The sequence below is a fragment of the Rhinolophus sinicus genome, chromosome 14 (genome assembly GCF_057876585.1).
Source record: "Rhinolophus sinicus isolate RSI-liver-muscle chromosome 14, RSI-T2T, whole genome shotgun sequence".
NCBI lineage: Eukaryota > Metazoa > Chordata > Mammalia > Chiroptera > Rhinolophidae > Rhinolophus > Rhinolophus sinicus.
In genome coordinates, this window is record NC_142514.1 from 122869017 (window position 1) to 122875016 (window position 6000).

Consider the following 6000-nt stretch of genomic DNA (forward strand, 5'->3'; position numbering starts at 1 on the left):
ATCAGGCCACCCTTTTCCCAAGCTGTGAGCTCACAGAGTTTGTTCCTTTATCCCACCCTCACTATGCATGCAGGTGCCATCAGATTGGTCCCTAAAGGAAGAAAATCAGACCTAAAGCTAATTAGGACTGCTACACTATTAAAAAAATAAATAAATAAATAAAATAAAATAAAATAATTCATGAGAATAACAATAATGCATCTGAAGACTTGGTCAGATTGACAGATGAAAGAAAACAACAGTGGTTTATGAATCTTTAGGGCATTTGTCTTTACAGCATCTTTTTTTTTTAATTAAAGTTTGTTTTAATTAAAGTTTACAATTGTTAGTAAAGTTAAATAGATTTCAGGTGTACAATTCTGTAATACATTATCTGTATCTCACATTGTGGGTTCCCCACTCAGAGTCAGTTCTCTTTCCATCACCATATATTAGACCCCGTTTACCTTCTTCTAGGGCCCCCTTCCCCTCTGTTAACCCCTAAACTACTGTCTATGTCTATGAGTTTTGTTCCTTCATTTGTTTAGAGAACATATGATTTCACTGATATGTGGTATATAAAACTGAAAACAACCAAAAAAACAAGACAAACAAATATAGCGTCTTTTATTATGTAAGCTACAGTGGTCATAGAAGCATAGTGTAGAGTCCCAGATCCTGTGGGATGCCAGTGCCCTGCCTTCCCTACACTAGCCAGACTGAATTCTTTCTCATGCCTACAGCCTCAGCTCTTCCTTCCCAGGTTGTCATTCACCCTGTCATATACTCTCTCTCAGACCACTCTCCATGAGATTGCCAGCCACTGGCATGATGGCCTATGAAGATGTGAACAGGTCTTTGAGCTCATCGACTCCTATACCCAGTGAGTCAACTGGGACCAAACTGGTTAAATGACTGGCCCAAGGTCACACTGCTTGTTGGGGGAGCCAGGACACCCAGGTCTCTAGCCTTCAAGTTTGGAAAGTGTCTCTGTTATACTATACTTGGCTGTGCAACTCCAGGTGCATGAAATGGTTATAGAGTCTACTCTATTTCTCGTAAAACACAAAACCTACCAAAATGCCTCAGTCAAAGGCTCCCTGCAGTGCTACTTGCTGGATGCCTGAGAGGTTAGTGGTGTCTCTCTCAACGGTGAACGATAGCTCTTTCCCTCCCTCAATTTCTCCCACGGGCCTGGGTTCTATAATTTCCCACTTCTCTCCATGTGAGCTGCACTTATTTGCCACCTACCCTGTTTCCCCGAAAATAAGACCTAGCCGGACAATCAGCGCTAATATGTCTTTTGGAGCAAAAATTAATGTAAGACCCAGTAGGATAGGATAGGATAGGATAGGATAGGATAGGATAGGATAGGATAGGATAGGATAGGATAGGATAGGATAGGATAGGATAGGATAGGATAGGATAGGATGTAAGACCAGGTCTTATATCATAGTAAAATAAGACCGGGTCTTATATTAATTTTTGCTCCAAATGATGCATTAGAGCTGATTATCCGGCTAGGTCTTATTTTTGGGGAAATACGGTACCTAAGGAGTCTGTCTTCTGTCCTAATTCCCACAGCAATGAAGTCAGTTTACCCTTTTCTGTGCTCTCCCTCACACTCTGCCAGAAATCTAATACCCTGATGGAGACATAAAATGATCCTTTAGCCACACACCTAAAAGTTCTCCACATAAAGATAAAGTCACAGATGATTTCACCAGGGCTTGCAACTGCCAACCTCCTCACCCACTTGCCGCACTATTCTGCCATGCTCTGGCCATACTGGTCTCTGCTCAGTTCGTTAGAAAACACCAAATTCTCTCTTTTGTCTCATACTCTTTGACATGCCATTTCCTCTGACAGCATCTCACACCACAACCCACTCTTCCCTCACCTGCTGTTGGCAAGCTTCTTACTTATGTGTCACGACTCAGTTTATGTGCTACTTTCTGCAGAAAACCTTCCCTGATGCCTCTCATTAGTATAACTGCCCCACTAAATGCTTTCAGATAACCCTGTACTTTTCTTTTATACCCTTTATCATAAAGGTGATTGTACAATTATTTTTATAATTTTAATGTATTGCATATGTTCTCCAACAGAACCTAAGTAAGCTCAATGAGCAAATGACCAGAAAGAACAGACGCTGTATACACACGCATTCTACTGCTCTCAGGACACTTCGCTGATGTGCCGTGTCACGGAATTGTTTGCATATATGTGGAAGCACCTGGCAGGACTGTAAACCCAATTGTGGCAGAAACCCTTACGGTGATGGATACATCATCAATGTTCATTGAATGAATAAATAGATGGATGGATGTTGATAAAGCCCTCACAAAAACTTGAGGAAAGAGAGGGGTGGGTGCCAGTTTGCTAGTAAATGCTTGACAATAGATATAAAACATTGCCAGTATGGAAGTATATCTGTTATTTCTCTTGTCACTTCGGTGTTTTTGTTTCTCTTTCTTTCTAGGAATCTCTGTATTAGTTTTCTGTGCTGTCGGACAAATTATCAAAAGCACAGTGGCTTAAAACAGCACAGGTTTATTACTGTACAGTTTCTGTGGGCCAGGAGTCCAGCACAGCTTAGTTGGATCCTTTGCTTAGGGTCCCCTAAGACTGCAATTAAGGTGACGGGCAGTGCTGTGGTTCTTGACTGGGGGAAAGATTTGCTTCCCAACTCCTCCCTCAGGTTGTTCATAGGATTTATTTCCTTGAATCTGTAGGTTTCATGGCAGCTTCTTTTTTTCAAAGTCAGCAACCAAAGGAGGGAGGGAGCAAGGGAGAGAGAGAAAGAGAGAGAGACTCTAGCAAGACAGACACTACACTCTTATGTAATCACCTGCCCATAATCAGTTATGTCCATTATGTTTGCCACATTCCATTGGTTAGAAGTAAGTCATGGTCCTGCCAACACTCAAGGGCAAGGGCTTGTACTAAGACATGAATATCAGATCATGGGCTGCCTTAGAGTCTATCCATCACAACCCTCTAAAACAAGGGTGAGAGATTGATAGATAGATGATAGAAAGATAGATGATAGATAGATAGATAGATAGATGATAGATAGATAGATAGATAGATAGATAGATAGATAGATAGATAGATAGATAGATAGATAGATAGATAGATAGATCAATCCCTGGTGATAGCATAACTTTTCCACAAAATTTTGTAAGTTAACACTACTGCACAAAATCTAACTGAAGACTAATAATTTTTCACTAAGAAGACTTGCATATACATATGTTTGCATTTGTATGTGTTTGTGTTTTAAGGGGGCCAGTAAGATTGTAAGAGGAGGGAGAGAGGCAAGTCACTTAGTTTAGATCAAAGAGAAGAGAGGAGGTAGAGGTTGCTCAGCGAGGAAGAGGGCACCTGCTAGAAGGAGGGAGGAAGATGCAGTTCCCAGCAGAAAGAAGCCAGGAGAGCACTGCTCAGTCAGGTCCCCATCCCACCACACCCCCTGGTTGTGCTCAGGGATTCCCCTGATCCTTAGCTCTGACACTGACCCCCACCACAAAGAACCTTGAAATTAATGCCTCCCTCAAGCTGACCCTAAAAACACTCATTCAGCCTGGTTTGCTTCCCCTATGTCTGTACCCCATGCTCCAGGTCTCGTTCGAGTCCCATCCCCACTTTGACCCAGGCTGGTCAAATTACCAGGCCCGTGTAGCGCACTCAGACCGATGCCTTAATTCCCACAAAGCACACCTCATACACTGCAGGTGAGCTCTCCTCCCAAACTGTCCTCTTGGCCTTCTGTAACAAAATGCCATAGGCTGGATGACTTAAACAATAAAAATGTATTTTCTCACAGTTCTAGAAGCTAGAACTATTTAAGATTAGAATGCCAACCCATTAGCTTGCTGGGGAGATCTCTCTGCCTAGCTTCTCACTATGTCCTCACATGGCTTTTTCTCTGTGTGTATGTGTGTGAGAGAGTGTGAGTTCTCTGGTGCTTCTTCTTATAAAGATACGAATCTATGGGATCAGAGTTCTACCCTTATGATCTCATTTAACCTTAGAGGCACCACCTCCAAATACAGTCACACTGGGGGTTAGGGCTTCAACATACGACTTTTGGGGGGACACAAACATTCAGTGCATAACATTGACCAAGAAGGCCAGGGTCCAACCCCTTCCTAACCAACCACCTGCTGTGGCCTCAAAAGAATGAATCTCTCAGTGAAACAGAAACACAGGGCATCCAGCAGGAGGAGGCCCAGAATTCTCCTTCAGACCTGGGAGGCTCTGTATTTGTTTTCCTTAAGGGAGGAGGTCTCCAATACTTGATTTAGGAAACTTCCCGCCAGCCAGATGGATAAGGACAAAGGCCCGAGATGGTCTGGACTAGAGCTTGTCACCAGAGCCTTCATTTATTTTTTATGTTTTAAAACCACACTATTTTAGTTCTAAGTCAAGATAGATGACCACTGCCAAAGGCACGCCTTCAATTACCGCTATCACCCGTGATATGTCTTTCATTACATTATCACCGTTAATTTTGAGATACAAGAAGTGGTACACATGTCTAATCCTCTATGTCAGATGGTACTCTTTTTGAGGACAAAACTCCCTTTTTTCGTTAATCCATCTTTCCTAAAACTGCCCCATACAGTGACATGCACAGAGAAAAAGTCCATTCTTATTTTGTTGTTGCTGTTGTACAAATAACTAACATATCAGTTAATCAAATAATCTATGGCCCAACAAGACGTTTGAACTTCACAATTCCTCAGTTTTCCCAATACATTTTAAAGACTTTTAAATTCACTGTCTGCTGCAGACCCTAGAATCTAAAAAGAAAGGGGTCTTGCTAAGCAAATTAGGAGTGCTAAACAAAAGCGAGGCATGTTTTTTAACCTATTTTAAGAGAACAAAATGCTTTCAAGTGCTTCAGAGGAATCTATTTTTACACAGACAGGATCACTGAAATATCAGTGGAGCCAGCTGCCACCAAGTAAGTGCCTCAGATAGACGGGCTCACTGCAAACCCTTCTCACCCACCATACTTACCCCTTTTCTGGCTAACAGAGAGTCCCTTGAAGTAGGTAACTTCAAAGAGGCAGCACCGTACACTGGCAAGTCCTCAGATCCCTTATCTGAAAAGCCAGTAAATGAATCTGACCACACACAGAACATCTAACAATAGTAGTAGCCGTTCCCATGCAATGGGCCTTTGCCACTCGGGTTGATCTCTAAAGAGCATTGCAGTTCTACCTGGTGTGATGGAGAGCATCGGGAGGTCTGGGTTTAAGTGCCCCTTCCCTCTGTCACTTCCTAGCTGTGTGACTTGTAGCAATTCACCTGCTCTCTCTGACCTTTAGTTTCTTTCTAGATCTGTCCTTCTATCCTGATAAGAATATTGCGAAGATCAAATGAGGAAATGAGATAATGGGTAGGCGAGCTCTTTGTGAACTGTAAACAGATATACAGATGTTAGTTCTCTATTTTAAAGTACCCCATCAATCAGATTATGATTTTATTAGCACAGGCCATTTCCCCCAAGCTAATTCAAGTCATAGGAATTTGTCTGAATTGTGTTAGCACATCAAGTATATATCTGATTACCGGCTCCTTATGCAGACGCACTGGGAAGCAATCGGCTGTAATAGTTAATAGTACAGCATTAGAGGCAGCTAGACCTGGATTTGAATCACACTTTCATAAGCTAGGATTTGGGGAAAGCTACTCTACGTCTCCTAGTCTCAGTTTCCCAATCTGCAAAGCAGCATTAAATAAGACAAATAATATCTATGTTATAAGCTGAACATTGTGTCCCCACAAAACTTATATGTTGAAATCCTAACCCCCAATGTGATGTTAGTTGGAGGTAGGGCCTTTGGGAGATAACTTGGGTTGGCTGAGGTCCTGAGGGTGGGGCTGTCATGGTGGAATTCGTGTCCTTATAAGAAGAGACCCTGCGGGACTCCACCCATACGTCAGCCTTTAGCCCACTTGCTCTCAAACCCAACCCTCACCTCCCTGTTGTGCTGTGTAACTTAAGGG

The 6000-nt window shown here is 42.5% G+C and overlaps 1 long non-coding RNA gene across 3 annotated transcripts in view; it reads right to left on the bottom strand.

The window, feature by feature from the left end:
- LOC141572200 (uncharacterized) overlaps positions 1-5319 on the bottom strand; it is a 37057-nt gene extending 31738 nt beyond the window's left edge. For all 3 annotated transcript variants that reach the window (XR_016018722.1, XR_012497425.2, XR_012497424.2), the window contains exon 1: positions 5008-5319. This is a non-coding gene — a long non-coding RNA (uncharacterized LOC141572200). The remainder of the gene's footprint in view (positions 1-5007) is intronic.
- Positions 5320-6000: the final 681 nt, after the last annotated feature.